Source organism: Cyanistes caeruleus, chromosome Z, assembly GCF_971803275.1.
Source record: "Cyanistes caeruleus chromosome Z, bCyaCae1.hap1.1, whole genome shotgun sequence".
In the NCBI taxonomy this organism is placed as follows: domain Eukaryota; kingdom Metazoa; phylum Chordata; class Aves; order Passeriformes; family Paridae; genus Cyanistes; species Cyanistes caeruleus.
Window position 1 is genome coordinate 24,074,225 of NC_141732.1, and position 18,256 is coordinate 24,092,480.

Genomic DNA, 18,256 nt, shown 5'->3' on the forward strand with positions numbered 1-18,256 from the left:
TGTGGTTCTGGAAAGCCAAAGTCTAAATGGGCAAGAATACTGGCACATAGAAGAAACAAAATTTTTCCATACAGATTTGTGTATTCACTCCTTGATCTCTTATCTAAGGCTATAAGTATCATTAAAGTTATGTTTCACATCCCTGAAAAATTCAAGTGTAATTCATTGTATCATTGCCAGATATTTCAATTTCTTTCTACAGTAATTAGTGTGGATCTCTGTAAATGCTGCAAATCAGCACAGCTTTCAAATGTGCAAGTGGATTCAAAAAATTGTAAAAATGTATGTATATATATCCATTGGTTTATGACTGGTACAATGATCTGAAAGATGGTTTTTTTTCTCTCTGCATGCTTCAAATCTTTTTAGCAGTACTTGAAAAAGAAATGTCCTTGTCTAGGCAATATAAATTTATTTCAACCATCAGTAACAAATCACAAAACAAGCAGGCAATTAGAAGGGATGTGGGGCAGGAGAGGGAGGAGGAGGGGGTGAAGAAGGAAAGAGGTAGAACAAAAATCCAAAATGTGGAGTAAAGAAGGAAACAGATTTTAAAAAACTTTGTCCTATTATTGAAGCATGCTGAGTCTTCAATGCTGACTGAAACTGCTTTCAATTCTTATTTTAAAAGTCTTCATTAATCAGCAAATAAGACATGATATCTCTGAAGTATATTTTCTCATAAACAATTCTCAAATTAAATTCAAGAGAATTTCCTTGAATTAATTATTTTCTTGTGAAATAAGTTTAGTTTTAAAGGCCTGCAAAACAGTTCTAGAAACTGACAGGAAAATTTGCAAACATTCATAAATTAATGTATTGAAAGATACCTTGATATTGTATCTTAGCTCTCTCAAAAGATATTCATGGAACTCATAAGACAAGGATGAGAATTAATGTTTGCGCACTTCTGTGTTCTTCAAGTGCCGAGTTTACTTTTTCGTCCAGAGGCAGAATACCATTTTTGTGTCATTCCTGGGCCATGAGTAGTTGGGGTTCATTTAAGCTCCATTTCATACTTCATTCATAAGTAAAGAATCTGTGCAGGAACCTTTAACTTATTTTGCTGCTTTATCGCTGCACTTCTTGAAATGGATTTCTCAGTCTCGTCTGAGCTGAGCTCCTTTGGGTTACTCCCTCACAGGGAGCTCCGTTTATCTCAGTTTTCCGGGTCAGGAAGAAAACTCTAAAGCTTGTTAGGATCTTGTTTCTCGTGTTTATTAGGACGTTATCAAGAGACTTGGCAGACCTTCCCCAGACCTTCTTGCACAAGTTCAACCCACCATCGTATGGCTCACTTCAGCTTGGTAAGCACTAAACGGCCCCAAACCACAGAGTTTCTTTATCTTGATACTTATTCTTACCCAATTAACAATACACACGTGTATTATTTTTCTTAATGACCCATCATCTGTGTGCTGTGCTACGGCATTTTCTATCCAATCACCTACTATTACCCAAAAACCTCTAGAAGAAGAAGAAGAAAGAAGGAAAAGAGACAACACCCTAAATCCTCCATCTTGTCTTCTGCTTTCTAAACTAACTTAAACTCTAAACTTTAACTTTTTCACCCAGTGACTTAAGAAAACTCTCTAATTTACACACACTTTTAGCTTTTCTACTTAACTTGAACTGTTGTTTTCATGTAATACCATGAAAACATGCCCATAAATTTCATGTTATATGAAATTCAGTGTTTTCTTGGATGTCAGAGCCTGGTATCAGAGACAAGGGCACACTCTGTGCCTCAGACTCCAACATCTCCACCTTTCTTTTTGCAAAAAAAACACTTTCAGACTCCAACAGAACCACTACTGGTAGAATTTTCTCTTTCTTAAGGAGCAATACTGAAGATGGTATGTTTAAGGAGATTTATATTATAAAAGTCATTAGTTCAGTTGAGATTTGAGTATATTCCATCAAAACTGCTGAATTGTGTGCTGGTTGTACTTACCTCTATTTACCTGTATTTACCACTTAATTTCTGAGTTTCAGTAGCGCTATGTTGACACATAAATACTAGAGAAAATATAAGTGGAGTTAGGCGTATAGTACAGGGAGACATCTCCCACTATTTTTGTTTCTACAGATCTGATTAGGAAATCTATAGGTTTAATTTACAAGCAAATATTTTAAATATATTGATATATACCATATACTACTAGCCTTTTTTGTTGTCTTGGAAATAAATTTGTTTGGTCTTAGTTGATAATACAACAAATTTGCAGGACAATGAACTAAAGTTAATTTCTACCAAATAGCTTTGTACAAGCACTGTTATACTTTGAAACTTTGGACTTTTCTATATCCAGTTTAGGGCCTGTTATGGTTGGCCTTCTTTGTTTTCATAACAATACAATTTTCAGTTATATATGTACTTTATAACTATAAAATTATGTCAACACCAATCAGCATGTCTGTTTAACAGATACTGCAACAGTTTACTTATCCACTGTGACTTAACAGCAACAGCAGAGACCTTGGAAAACATAAATCTTTTCTTGAGGGCATACTATAAATTCTGAATAGTGGTCCAGCAGGGCAGACTGGTTATGAGCAATAACCTTAAATACAGAACAGAAAGCCACATGTTCAGACTAATATGATTCAAGCAAATCCCTTGACGAAATGCAGGTCTGCTCTAGCCTAGCTGATTTTGCTTAAGTGATAATTAATAGATCTATCTAATATATTGACATAACTTTGGAATTAATGGTGCTCAGAAATTGCCACATGGGGGTAGAGGGTGAACTACAGTAAAAAATGCAAACACTATTTATATATTATTCTATAATTAAATATCAAGGTTATCTATCATAGTAATTTGCTTTCTGAAAAGCTTGTTGCCTGAGTACTTTGTTGTCATCATAGCTTCTCCTCAACTCTTCATTCTTATTAAACACAAAATTACTTTTCCAGCCTATTTTATGTTTGCTGGTAACAGCAAGTGTAGCATTCTGAGAAAAAAGAGGAAAGAATTGGAAAGGAACAAAATACTCAGACTTTAAGCTTCTAATTGATAATAGTTGAAAAGTATGTAGAAAACTCTCCCTTTCACCAAGTAAAAGACAGAAATGAATGCAGAATGAGAACCCAGCTTTGCTTCAGCCAAAGGGGTCCACAGTTATGCACTGGTACCTTTGTACCTAAGCATTAGCCCTACAAAAAACTTCCAACATTCAAGCCCAGATTGGCACAGACACTGAATTTTTTAAATGGCACTGATAAGTACTGAACATAAGTCTAGCTTGATTGCTATAGTTCCAAAGTCAGCCATCATTTATGTCTAGATTGAGAATATTATGTTCTACATTCAAGTGGTAGGGAACAGCTGCTGGGACTTGTGACCATATCTGCCTGACCTATTTAGAGCAGGCAATTGGTTCACAAAATGGAGCTTTCTCTGCAGCTTTTGATTCATTCATGGAACACATTGGTTCTGCAAAAATGCTTGCTATTTGCAATTTGAGGATGGGGGTTTTGGGTTTCCATTAGCTTTTTTGATTATTTTTTTCTGATTGGTTTTTGTTTGTTTGGTTGGTTGGTTGGTTGGTTGAGTTTTTTTATTTTTATTTTCCCCAAATCATAAGGGCAAAACTACCTTATAAACATGTTTAAATCTATTCACTGCAATAATTTACTTTATTTTTTTATGTGTTAAGTTAACTGAAAGTGGATATAAAGATAACATGGTACATTTGTTTCCTGTTTCAATAACTTAAAAAATCAAATTTTCGGTATTTTGCAAATATTTCAATCTATCTGCTTAATGTTTTGGTACTCACTGAAAAATGCAGTGAAGGTAGCTTCAGCTTAGGACTTGAACAAATAAATGTTGTGATTATGTTTGTGGCAATGTTCCCTTAATCACTGAAATTCCAGTGGATTTGTTTAACATTATTATTGTAATCTGATTATTTCTTTTTACAAGTTTTTAATTCATTAAAAATACCTTCTAGTGTTTTTGTTATCACTAGCTAAAAGGCTCTGGTATTTGCTCATGCATGGTACAAGGGCTTTCAGGAAGACAAAATTGTATATGGATGAAATTGTGGAATGTTTCTGACTTTTTTTTTTTAAGAGAATAGTAGAGATTTATATGCAGCAGAAGTTATAAAAACCAGACTTTCTTATAGTAAGATATTTCCTTTGTTCTCTTCACAATACTTTTGATAATTTTTTTGTGGAATTTCTTTAAAAGCAAAACTAAAGCATTTTTGCAAATACCATGCATCTGTAAGTTATTGCTGTTACATAAAAAATATACAAAAGGGAGTTTTGTTTATTATTTTGTTTATTGTTGTGTTTATTATTTTGGTTTTTGTTTATAATCCTAAGAATCCTAAGAAATCCTAAGAAACCACCATGCATTAGGTGTAACATCTCCATACTGGATATTTAAGGACATATTTTTAGGTATATATTTAACTAACAGCTACTATCCCCACAGGTTTCTCTGTAGCATTCATTAATGTTTATATTTTCTTTTCCCTTCACTGGAGTGTGCATATCTTGTTTGCAAGAAAAAAAAAAATTACTACAGGAACAGCTAGAATGCTGTCACAGCTATGCCTTTCTGAATGGGTGTTTTTACTCAAAGAAATGCAAGAGGCAGATGAAGTGTTATTACTTTTAACATGCAGATTGTCCCTTCCTCCCCCTTTCTTCATGTTTTAGTCTCTTTCCTGAAGAGTCTTAATCTAGAGTACTTTGGCATGGGTTGGGACAGTGGAGCTATTTGAGTTCATACGAGGGGCATTTTTAGATAAATTAATTTAATTTCAACAGTTGTGTGGTATACTAGAACCAGAAAGAAATTGTTTAACAAAGATTTGATTTGAAAGAATTCTATTGCATCCTTATTTGTTGTGGTCCACAAATTAATTGCCATACAGAGAATAAACTGACTACATGGTTTCAAAAGAAGTATTAAGTGCCTTAATGAAGCTTTTCCAAGACTCAATGCGCAGTTATATGGAAAATGTTCCATTCTGTCTCTGAGCATTCAATACAGCTCTGTTGTAACCTGTGATGGTTTTAATAGTTTTATTGTTAATGGTTTATTCCTGTGCTCACCTGTGTCTCCCCCAGAGCTGGTTTGCCCCTGAATTGTATCCTCCCCTATGCTGCCCATCATTATAACTCTGCCCCTTGTTCCAGCACCTTCCCTATCCATCACTGTAACCCTGCCCCTTGTTCTGGACCTTTCCCTGTCGATCCCCAGTTGAGCCAATCCCTGATTGTACTTCCCCTTTGGAAATCCCCTATTCTTCAAGGCCCCATTTGCCCATGTAACCTGCCCTCTCCTCCCCCTTATCGCCATTAATTCCTGAATTGTAATCCCTTCCTCTCATCCCTCCCCCTTGGGCTACCCATTAGTTGATCGTTTGTACCCACGCCCTGAAACCTCCTGCTACAAAAACACCTGCACAGAGGTGCTTGGGGCTCTGATCCCTCGTCCCTTCCAACACAAAGCTCTTCCTTCCCCCGCCCTTAAATAAATCCCTGTTGGGAATCTCATATCAAGACCCTTCCTCTTCCCTTCTGACTCTACCCTGATATTGAGCACTGTAGACCAAGTGACTGCACTTGGCTCTAGAGGTTTGGCTTTGGGAATCATCATCATCATCCCAGGCCATTCCCATCCCACTCTTGGCAAGCTGCCAGAGTGAATGTCACAGCTAGCCAGGACTCTGGTGCTATGTCACAGTTCATTAAGAGAAAGTGTTACTGCCCTACTCTACCATACAGTTAAGTTGTCAAGTCTGTGAAAGGCATCAGATTTTAAAGGAAAAAAACTTATTGCAAAGAGAAAAACCTCTGTAGAAATACAATTTTTAAATACATTTAGTGTAATTTCTAAAATGTATATTCTTTTTCAATTGCTTACTATTTTATACCTTATGTCTTTGGATACAGGGTGTTAAATTTTACTGCTCCAGTGGAAGATGTTCAATTGCGTATGGTCAAACTACCTCCTGTTTGTTACAAATTTTCCTATTTCACTGCAGAATTTACTGCCCTTGTGTTGTATGTAGGCATAGTAAAAAAAAATTAACATGGAAAGACAAAAAGTCTTCTCGAATTTTGTCTCGAATTTTTTTACTCTGTCGCATGAGAATTGAGGGGATGAGTTTGCCAGGAGTCAGAAATTACAAGCAGGATAGAGTGTTTTGTGGAGTGCAGCAGAAGGAAGAGGGAGCTTGAAGTCTGAAATGAAAATGAAAGGAAGGTGGAATGTGGGTCTACTATACTTAGCATAAATACTGTAATTTCCTTTATCAATTTTTATTGCTGATGTATTCTACTTATACATGCCAGCTGGATTATTTATAGGGAAAACAGCAAAAAACAGGAGGCTGATGCCTAAAGGATAATCACAAGACATTACAATAATTTAATTACAGAGCCTATAACAACTGCAACATACATTCTGTACAAAAAGTACATAATTTATTACTATAATGATTTTGTTAATGTATTTGTGCTAAGGAAATGGCTAAGGAAAACAGAGAAATATGAAATAACAGAAGAGTATGGAGTTTTGTATCCAACACCAAAGCACAAGAAGCAGGATCAATTGTAAGAGCATAGACTTACCCTTCTGTAACAAATGAACACTTTTTTCAATACAACTGAGTAAACTATTGGATTGGTTGTGTTCTTATCACTGAAAATACCCAGCAGTACTTGTAGAGACTGCCTAAGCCCAGTCACCTGTTAATTTCCTTTTAAGTGTTTTTTTTTTTAATTTTCCTTGTTAAAATTTTTCTGCTTGTTGACTATAAAAACCAGTAATATGATACCTCAAGTGTTCTAATGGCGCTTACTGTGAGTTAAAAGTTCTTTTTACAGCTCATGCGTGTTTACAACTGTGATATGAGTTCTTAACACTGAAAATTCAGTACAGCTCTACCAAAGAAATGAGGACTTCAATAGTTCATAAGCCACAAAGAAACAGAAAGTCATCTCCATTTTCTGATAATCAAAATGTATATGGGAAACATTAAAATACCAGGAAATATTATTATTTCTTTTTGTTCAACCTGGCTGTTACTCTGCACCCACATTTCTATTGCATCTTTGTGTGAACATCTTGTTACCATCTTAGTAAAGGAAGAAAAGGATAACATTTTTGTTGATCTGAATAATGGTTATGTTGAAAGAAATACTTTCTTTCTCTTCTCTTCTGTTTCAGTGCTTGTATTTCTTCCAGAGTTTTGTCATGCTTTCTGCCTAAAACATCCACCTTTTTATAGGAGGAATCATACAGCTAAAAGTACTGCCTCCTTTGAAGGTATCAGCTGCAGAATGGCAAAATCTACCAGACTTCACTAACACCTAATTCAATTTATACTTCTGATTATCACTTTTTTTTTTTTTTTGCATGCCTTCTACATGGATTATTTTAATGGTGTAGGGTAATTGGGTAATTCTTGACGTCTCACTCATATCCATGATTTCTGTCTTGCATCCTGAAAAAATACCTGGAACTTTTTTAACTGGAAAGGCTATGTGCTTACCTATTTATTTTACAGCAGTCTAAACAATGTGAAACTTAGTATGTTAAGAGGACAGTAACATGACAGGTCAAAGGCCTGCATCCATTCCAGTATGGTAGGAACTGAAATTGTTCAACCCAGAGCAACTGACTTCACTGAACTGAAGTGAAACCATATTTAGCCACATGAAATAATGCTGTTAACCCTGTTAGAAATAGCACTGTCAACCCTGTTGTCACAGAACTTTAACAGCCAAGGACAGGCAATACCAAATTAGAGTTCAGGAACAGCAGTACTAAAACTGAGTAAAAGCTTTAACAAACACATGCTGGGTAGACAAGCAGTCTACCCTGCTACATGCCTACAGAATCATAGAATCACAGAATATCCTGAATTGGAAGGGACCCACAAGGATCACCCTTGATATGTGAGTCCGACTCCTGGCCCTGCACAGAACAGCCCCAAGAATTACTGACTTGATCACCCATTCTGACACTGTGTGTTAAGAGCATTGTCCAAACTTTTCTTGAAGTCTAGAAGGCATTCACTTCTCCAATATTTTCTAGCTTGAGGTTTGACATTGGCATTTCTTTCTCCAATATATATTAATATAATAATGTATTACTTTGCTTTTTCTCTAATTCATTGTATCAATTGCATTTGCTTTTACCACTGGAATCATTCTGGAACAAGTGTACCTATTGTTAAGCTAATATATTGTTAAGCTAATATAATAAAACCATAAACTTCTCAATTATGTACCATACTGTAATCAATACCAAAAGATTCAACTCTACCATGAAATCTATGAGTAATTCAAATTGATGTAAAAAATATTTCAGAGGAACATTTGCCCCCAAAAACATTTTTTCTATGATGTTGGCAAAAGATAGAGAACCACCACCTTAGAAAATACTTCATTTAACACTTTACATCTCTGAAAACTTGCACTGAAAAACCAGAAGGGATGGAAATCAAACCAAAAAAATACCTGAGGCCACAAAGCTTATGCATCATTTGACTAACATCCACTACCCACACCACCAAAAGTCAGTATGCTAAAGAAGCATGTGATTGTTTTTTTAAGCCTTTGCTAAGAAAAACTTACAACTGAAAGTACCCTGCAGACTTCTAGGAGTCTGCTGACATCAGGTTACAGGCTACATTTTTAGAAAGCCTAAGAAATATTTTTTTGAAAGACAGCTGCTAGGAGACAAAATGTGCAGGAATATGTACCTTCCCTGGAAAATTTGTGGGGGTAATTTGAAATTACGGTTGAAACTTTTTTTAAAAATGGCAAATTTTTCTTGCATACAATAATGTCTCTTGAACAAGCCAGTGTCCACCATTTCTCTCCATAGGATTCAGTATGTTCTGGTAATGATTTCTTTTTGTATGAATAAGACTAGAGATGGCTCCCTTCTTCTGTCCAGTCATCCCACATTCTCTGCATTTAAGACTGTACATCTCTTATATTGCTCACCCTTTCGCATGATGGAATAGAATTTACTTCACTTTTTCACTATTTGTCTAATATCTGCCAACTGATTTTCCTGAACCCCAACCCTTACTCATCTATATTACTCTAGATAGGTAAAACAAGTATTTCCTATTCATCTATTTTCTCTGGGGAAAGAGAGCTTTCCCTTTTTTTTAATAATGAAATAATATAGTTCATTGAGTTCTTTTGCAATAGAGTAGCTCTCCAAGGGGAGTGAAATCTATCAAACAGGATGTGAGTAATTTCCTTGATGGAGACAATGGTATCCATAGTAAGAATCCTTGCAGATTTGAATTTAGGTTGATTCAATGAGTCTCTCCATCTGATTTTGCTTTCCACACAGATAAAGACCTGGATCTGTATTTCCAATATCTAACAAATATATTTGCATCGAACCATGAGGAAGTTATTTTAAGCTATTTTTTCTCCAATAAAAAATTTGACTTTGCTAACAGATTTGCAAGTAGCTATTTTTCTGCCTCATCCTGTCTACGTAATGCAGCCCAAACTAATCCCTTCTGGGTAAAATGGTCCGGCAGCTGTTTCTGCTGGCACTTGCTTCAGGTAGATGGGAGAAATTATGTAGTATCTTTGATTTATTTCCTCGCCAATCCTTTTCAGCTTCCTTCAAATCAAGCTTAAGTTTGATTGTTACTGAGTGTCTGGTAAAAATCGTGTTTATTCGTAGCCCCTTTGTTACGTTATGCCTAATTTACTGCAACTGATAAGATGAAATTGCACCTAATCACACATTTTGTTCAAAAAGTGAATTTTTGCCTTGGCAGTTCTGCTTAGAACAGCTTTAATTTATTCAGTGTTACTTTCTTCCACACTGACTTGTAAATGGCTATCAGTGTTCCAAAGATCTATTATTTTCAAGGGGCTTCTGGATCACCTGACCTTTACCTCAATTACTGCCATGTTAGGTGTTTTTTGCCTTCTCTTCTCTTCTTCATTTTACTTTATGTTAGGTCTTTTCTTTCTCAAATAAATTCACCATTTTGTTCCTATCCTTCTGGCACCTAATTTTTTTTTTATTGAAAACTTGATACTGTTTAGCAAAAAACTTTCTGTAAGTAACTATTTATAAAGCTTTATCTTTTATTTGGTATCTAAAAGGTCCCAAATTCCCTCATCAGTTCATTCTTTCAGCAACTCTCTTTAATGTCAACTCTCTTTAATGTCTCTTTAATGTTCAATTAAAATTGAATTTTTAAAAAGAAAAGAAAAAAACTAATAAAAACCCCAAACAACAACAAAAACCAAAAAAACCCCAACAAAAACTGCAAAAAAACGCAAACAAAACAAAACAACTAAAAGAAAAAACCAAAACAAAACTGCTGTTACTAATTTATTTCTGACGGGCAAAAAAATTCCTCAGTGGAGGACTCTTCTTAGTGTGTCTTCCTAAAGCAGTGTAGTTTATTCGATCATACTCTCTCATCTTCTTGATAACAAAAATTCCCACTGAAAGGAAATTATTAAGTTTTTTGTCTCTTATGTAACTCAAAAGATTAATTTAAAAAACTCAAAGTAATTGCTCCCATGAAGAATGACACTTGTGTCATCACCTGAAAAAGGCAGCCACATGCAGTAGTTGGCAAACAAACTGATTAATTCAAACCAGTCACAAAACACTGACACCCAAAAAAGGAGACAGATGGGAGTCAGGGTGTGAGGAGGTGTGTAAAAGGCTGGCAAAGAGTTTTTCTGAGAAAAGGGAGAAGAAATTGATGTGTGGGGAAAATGTGGGAGACACAGCTCTGTAGATGGACAGACTTTGTAGAAGTGACTTTTTAGAAGAAATTTGTAGGACAAGAATAGTGTAGGTGACATAAATTACATCATGAGTTTTCAAGCAAATATTATTTTTCTGAATTTATGTCTATTATATAAAAAATAATCATTATAAAGATTTTTCATCTAGTAAGAAAGTAACAGCTGAGAAAACAAAATGAATTTTTAACTCACATTGTGGCATTACACCAGAAAAAAAAAATATCTCGAAGTGAATATTCATTGTGTTGGATGAACAAAACATTGAAAGTTTTTACTATATGCAATTGAACAGACAAAAAAAAAACAAACAACTGTTCTCTTGAGATTTAAAACAAAATTTAAGAAATCTATTGCTGTGAACCATAGACCAGATAATCAAAATGTTGGTTTTGTGCAGAAAGTTCTGAGTATATAGCTATAATTAATTGCTATGCACTTGAAAATAAACACTGATAAGCTCAAAGGCTAGAAATATCAGTGTTACTTTGCAGCCTATGTTTCACTGACTTTCAAAATTATGCAGGATAGCATTTCATTTGGTTTTAAAAGCAGAAGACACAAATCTCTGTTTGCTGTGGTTTCTACCATTGTGTGATGTACATTAATTGAAAGAATATTAATTTGGGTACTCTCACATTACTTCTCTTATCTATGCACTTACAAAAGAGCAAAGGCTATGTGAACATAATGATGGGATGCAAAATCTTGAATATCTTTTTTTCATCTCTCTTCCAAGCCCTCACTGGTGTACCTGTCACATTCACAGTCAAGAATGAAGAAGCCAAGATAAGGGTTCATGTTGAAGATGTCACTGCTATTGCCATGGGTAAAGGATGGCCTCAGTAAAACTACAGTAAGAGGGACACTTTTTACCTCAGAAATAGGCTGGGCAGAACTGAAGGACAAAAGAGGCAGGAATGACACAGGCTTGAACAGTTATCTCATGTTCTAACATGCAGCAGCTTGTAACCCTAATGCAAACACCTAATGTAGAAACAATCTAATGCTCCTAATGCATCTTTTTAACTTGCAAATTGCAGCCAAGGTAAAAGACCAATAAGCCTGACTTCTCCCTGATGTATCATGGGCTAGATTTCAAGCAATTTCACAGCTTAATAATGGAACAACTCCTTGTCACCCCTGGCTATTTCTGTTATTTCAAGATATTTACCAGAGCCACCTCACCTGCAATTTCTTGACATAACTTTTTTCAAACACTAGCAAAGCCAACTGAGTAATGTAGCTCACTGAAGAACAAAACTCTCCTAGTCATAAATTGTCTAGTGTCTAGACATTTACTTGGTTTCAGACTTAGATTCTTCTGGAGTAGCAATTCTAAGCCCACCAACCAGGAAACAGAATTATTCCTATTATATTTTTGCATGGTTGTATTTGCATGAGACCTGCTGCTCTACTATTTTTTTTCAATGGCTTGCCCTTTCTTCTACATTTTTTGAAGTATTTTAAACATCTAAAGACAAAATGTTTGTGAAAAACACATAAGGGTTAAACATTCTCTTTGCTTCTCCATTTCTAATAAAATTTTTCCGTTTGCAGATTTTCTTGTGATTGAATTCTAATTTTATGGCAATTACCCAGAATTTTTCCCATGATTTCTCAAATGCATTTTCATTGTTGAGTGCTTTTTGATGCTTTCAGAGCAAGAGATTTTGTTGTCATATGCAAAAACACTGATGGGCTTGGTTTTGGGGGTTGCATTTAATAAAACATGATGGCTTGGCAACTTTCCAGTGGTTAATTCACCTGTAAAGATTCCCCTCCTCCTGTCATAAATGATCAGCAATAACTGTATCTAAAAGCATTTCATCTCTATATATAGATTTTTTTTTTTCTTTTCAGGAGCTTTTTTATTAGGAATTATAAATCAATTTACTTTTTGTTATGATACCCCATCTTTATATTTTCTGATGTTGCAACCACAAAATGATTTAGTATTAAAAGATAGAATTTATTAATCTGAATGAATTTTTAAATGCCTTTCCACATGACAGGCACTTGTCCACACAATTTATTTGTGAGGAAAAGCTCAAAAGATGAGTTAAAACTACATTAAGTCTAATTTGCTTAAAAGATTTATTCATTGTAACAATTTATCAGTATTATCCCAACTCTAGGTAATTCAAAGATTTGTCTTATGACAAACTATTCTTCTCATTTAAAACTGATAATTTCTCTTTTGAAATATTTTGCTATAAAAATAATCCTTCCGTTTTTATAAATGCAACCTTTATTTAAGGGTACATAAATAAATTTACTAGCTGAAGAAAATCTATTTCAGCAGAATATTTGATCACAATTTCCAGATGTGGTGAGAAGATCACAAAAAATAAAACTTTTCCAAAATTATGCAATTTTCTCCAATCTTACCTCAATCCTGTGTCACCCGATACCCTCTTTAACACAGCACAGTAGGTAAATTCACTCTAGAATGTTATGGTTATTAATATTAAATATAAAGCATACATTTTTATCCTTAAACTTCCATTTCAAAAAACAATAATCAGCTTGGGTTCAGCTCTGCCCATGTATAGGAAGAGAGGATAACACAACTGTTAATATGACATCCAGTATTGTACCTGAACAAAGCAAAATGTGCCACTGTGTTAGTACACTTCCCATCCTCTCGTGAAATTTGTCATTCTCCTATCATATGCAGACAGAAATATTCACACACAAAGGAAGACACCTGCTTCATAAAAGGTGTGCTCTAGTCCTTGTAAATTTGAGAATATAGAGATATCCTAGTGTGTATCTAAATATACCCCATGGAAATTTCAGAATTTTTTTTTCTGTTTTCAATCATTTCTAAAGCAAGTCCTGCTAGCTTATGACTTTCAGAAAGAATTAAAATTTTTCATCACTCTGGCACTGTACTGCTCCAAGTATGAAAGGTCGTGGGAAAAACTTAAGTGATGTCTTCTTTTACTCTGATTATATGAAGAATATCTGTGGCTTTTTCATTAAAAAAATAAACAAATTGAAATAAAAAAGCAAGTATTATAGTAAAAGTGCTATTCACTAAAAATTACAAAGAACATATTACTCCAATATGCTAAAACTGAGTTTAGACTACTGCAGCTCAAAAAACAATGAAAAGAAATACTTCTATTTTTTTTAACTGACAGTATTGTAAATATTTTTGCAAGCCCTGTGCAATTACCTTCACAGGCATTTTGACCCAGGAGCTTAAGAGAGTATATTTTTTTCTTTACTGAAGCAGATGCTACATATTAAAATTCACAGGAAAGGAAGAAAAAAGTATTTTCAGAATAATGTGGATGTCAAGTTAATTTTGCTTAGCAGAGAATTCATAGGACTGCTGCTTAGGAACAGTCTGATAGCTTTAAAGAAGGCATTGCTACCCTATATTTTCAAGCACTACTGCCTTTGGAATAGATGAGTGTGAGAGGAATTTTAGTATGAGGGCAAGGAAGTAAATATTACTTACAAGCAGCTAAATCTCCTGCTATGCTGGAGAGATGGCAGTTCCAGATACCAATGCAGACCTAAAGTTACTACAGGCATCAGGATTTTCCAGAGCTATTGTCCATCTCTCTATAGTCATACTCTAAACAGAATGGTTGCCCTAAATTTATTTTAAAATGTACAAATGATGAATTTCACAGAATTCTATGAAAGGCTAAAAGATTAAGATTTGTGAAGTGCCAAAGGATTTCAAGGTTTGAAGCAAATGTGTGGATTTTAAAATCTGCCAGTTTAAGGCAGCTTTTTGATAAAGAGGCAGAGGTCTTTCAGCAGAAGCAGCATTTATTTAATTAAAGACCAGCATGACACATACAGACAAATTGACAAAGACACTCAAAATACACATTTTTCCTTTCTGTATTGCCTTGTATTCTGTTTGGTAACAAAGTCGATAATGTTATAACTATATAATTTCTAGGATGACTAATTTTAAATGAAAGCATTTAATATCAGCTTCAAAGTCACAGTAAGACTCTAAACAGTTTTTCTCTTGTAATAAACTTTTAATTATAGTATGTTAATGGGACATTTTGCTTCAAGTGTTAGCATCTGATAGTATGACAAAACAGCAATGAATATAAGAAAAGCAGGGTTTACACACAAGACATGATCATTTGGCTCAGTGTGTCATTTGGTTGAATGGAGCATCTTCTGGCTACTGTGCTTACCGGACTTTGCAAGAGAGACGGGACCATTTAAAGACGTTTTAAAGCATGATTTGTTGTTTTTCTTCTACAGTCTCATGACGTGAAGGACCGAGGACATCTTCACCTCATTCACCAGATGTTCTTGGTGAGTGGTCACAAGACTGCATGTCACAAGGTCTTTCAGAGTTTATTTAGCCAATAAACTAATGCCACAAAAGAATGTTTCTACTTTCACACCAATAGTTCATTATTTTGTTTTATACATCTTTGCCGCAGTGTCGACTTTCCTAACCAATCATATAATGACACACAAAACTGCTTGTTATACCTTAAACTTCTTATTACCTTTTTAACTACTTCTATATCTTAACTTTAAAACCTTGAAACTTTCCACTGTTTAGCTTAATATCTTTCTGTCTGCAAACTCTCATTCTTGCTTGTGCCTTTAAATCTGGAAGCCTTTTCCAAGATCTCAGGTTGAACACTATATTTATTTCTATGCTTGAACTTGCTTTCACAAGATCGTGAGAACTTTCTGTGCTTGGGATTCCTACTTGTACTGAGTCTTTTCTTTCCCAAAGAATTCTCCTCTTTGAACTTTTCCCATTGTCAATATGAAGGTTCAGAACTAAAGTGGTATTATAGCACTCTGTGTCTTCATCCTACAACCTCCCTCTTCCAAGAAGCCATGGCAGTCCACACTGCTCAGAGTCTCTTTAGCTATAAATGTTTGTCATTCCTTCATCCAGATTTGAATCAGAGTTTTAAAGATGAGTAAAAAGGAAAAAAAGACAAAGCGGAACATATATAAGACAAAAATTTGCTGCTGTCCTAATTTTAAACTTACTACTGTTTGGGATTTTCAATCGAAAGCTGCCATTAAAGTAGAAGTAAACATGTTTAAATGTTGCATCAGAACAGAAATTATATCTTCTGAATGTCACCCATTTCTACATTAGTATAAATTTTGGAAGAGATTACAAGTTCAGAGAAGAAAAATAGGCTGCTCTAACTTCTGAACTTTACTGGACATTTATCACATGACATTTTACCAAAGGTAAACAGGTCTGTTTGTTATTTAACCCAAGCTATCAAATCAGCTCACAAATCCACTCACTCCCTTCAGCAGGCTGAGAGAAACTATCTGAAAGGTAAAAGTGAGAAGAGTTTTATAGGTAAAGCAAAAGGTGTGTGCACAAGTTAAACAAAATAATTAATTAATTGACTACTTCCCATAGATAAGCAGGTTCAGCCCCCTCCAGGAAAGATGGGCTCTATCACTTTGAAGAGGGAGTTGGAAAGACAAGCATCATAATTCCAAACTTACCTCCTCCCTCCTTCTGCTCACAGGTCTTGATTTTCAGCAGAGTTTTACATGGGACAGGATATTCCTTTGGTCACTTGGGGCCACTTGTCCAGCTCCCAGCCTCTTGTGTTCATCATCTGCTTGCTGGTGGGGCAGCATGTGCATGTGCTGAATATGTGAGAAGCAGAAAAGGTCTAGATGCTGTGCAAGCACTGTGCAAGCAATAATGAAACCATCCCTGACCTATCAGTATTCTTTTCAGGAGATATCCAAACATGGAACTATATGCACTGCTATGAATAAATTTAACTCTGTTCCCAACAAAACTGCTATAAAACCACTACATTTCTTCCACTGTAAAGAAAAATCACTTGAGGATGTTCTTTAAGATGCTTGTGCTGGAAACATATTTTCTGGAAGTCTATAGGACTATATCAAGTATATTACTTGATCCCTGTCATAAGGAGTTATTAATAAAAGAAAACCTGTCCCTGCAAATTATTGGTGGAAAATGCTTACATTGCCTTCCATGATGTCTGACTAGTATTTTTTTATTTGACTTATAAGATCATTGAAATTGTTTCAGATTAAAGAATTTTGAGTAGTATCTTGATTCATTTTAATATGGAGATATATCTGCATAATATATCTGTATGTGAAAGGCACACAATATTTTTACTGAGAAATAATTGAGTTTGTTGGAGGGCATGAGTGAATACAACTAATTTTTCATATATGAGATTACATTGTAATAATCCTTGATCCTCTACTGTATTTAAGGAAGCAATCTGTGAATATACTGTGATAAGCTTTAGAAATTCTGTTGTATTTGAAATGCATTAAGCTTATTCTTCACTTGCTTGCTTACATGATAAATGGCCTGATATTACTGAGTTTTAAAATAAATCAGCCGAATATATTCTCTTTGCAGCATATTTCAATATTAACATATTTTTATGTCACCTCTATGATTTCATGGTGCATTATCTTCTATTAAGGCTTGCAACCAATAAATGCTTTTCAGAAAAACCCTGCTGCTTTTTCCATAGAACTGTAATAGTCCTGCTTGGAAGATCACCCTGTCCCACCACAAACTTCAAACAAGATTGAAAATATTTGAGTGGGTAATTCATACCTTTTTTTTTCTATCTGAATCTAGTCAGATTCAGAGAATCCCCAAAGAAATGGAGAGAATCTCCAAAGACAGAAGATGTGTGGCCTTTTTGGAAAACCAATTCCAGTGCTACTCTGTCTTCCCTGTAATCATAAGGTACTTCTTATTTTTTCATATTCTTAAAAGACACAGATGTTAAGCCAATATACAAACACAGCAGATGCCTAAACCCTTTCTTTCATTATCTTGTTAATTGAAAGTCTGCAGACTTTTATTCAAACAACATTGCTCAACAGAAATGGCAAAATCCCATAATGTTAATGTTTCACTGTATGATGAAATCACTGAACACACCAGTTCTGACTTAAGATTACTTCAGGAAGTTAATAAACATTTTTAATAGGGAAATTCTTGCCTTCTGTGCCAGATCATCCCTTCCTTGCAAATTACTGCTGCTGAACAGTTGAAATTAGAATTTTACCTCCAACTAATATTGGTTTTATAGCACTGCCATAAGCCATTGACATTACAACAAAGATAGAATACAATTAGTAAGATCTCAGCATGTTCTTGCCATCTGTTTATGGTCATATGTATCGTTTCCTAATAGACAGTAAATTGAAAGGACTGCCATTATTTCCTCAATAATGAAAGGGAGATTAGGAACTTGGTCATACAACAAGTTCATTAGCGTATTATTTTGACTCCAACACGGTGTGTAAGGTAGTGTTAAACTTACTTTAAGTCTATTATATTACTTCTCATTTAGTTATGTGCTAATGTTAATTCTAAATCTGTAAATTCCATGTCCTAAATTGCAGGCAACTGTAGGCAAAAACTGTAGGCAAAAAACCTACTTCAACTTCTAGAAATAAATAAAAAATCCCTTTCAAAGACAGT

At 34.7% G+C, this 18,256-nt stretch overlaps 1 long non-coding RNA gene across 1 annotated transcript; it reads left to right on the top strand.

Moving 5' to 3' along the window:
• The first annotated feature begins 11,518 nt into the window (after positions 1-11,518).
• Positions 11,519-18,256, top strand: LOC147648226 (uncharacterized). The gene is made up of 3 exons (XR_015280954.1): positions 11,519-11,635; positions 15,028-15,081; positions 16,287-18,256. It is a non-coding gene; the product is annotated as an uncharacterized LOC147648226 (long non-coding RNA).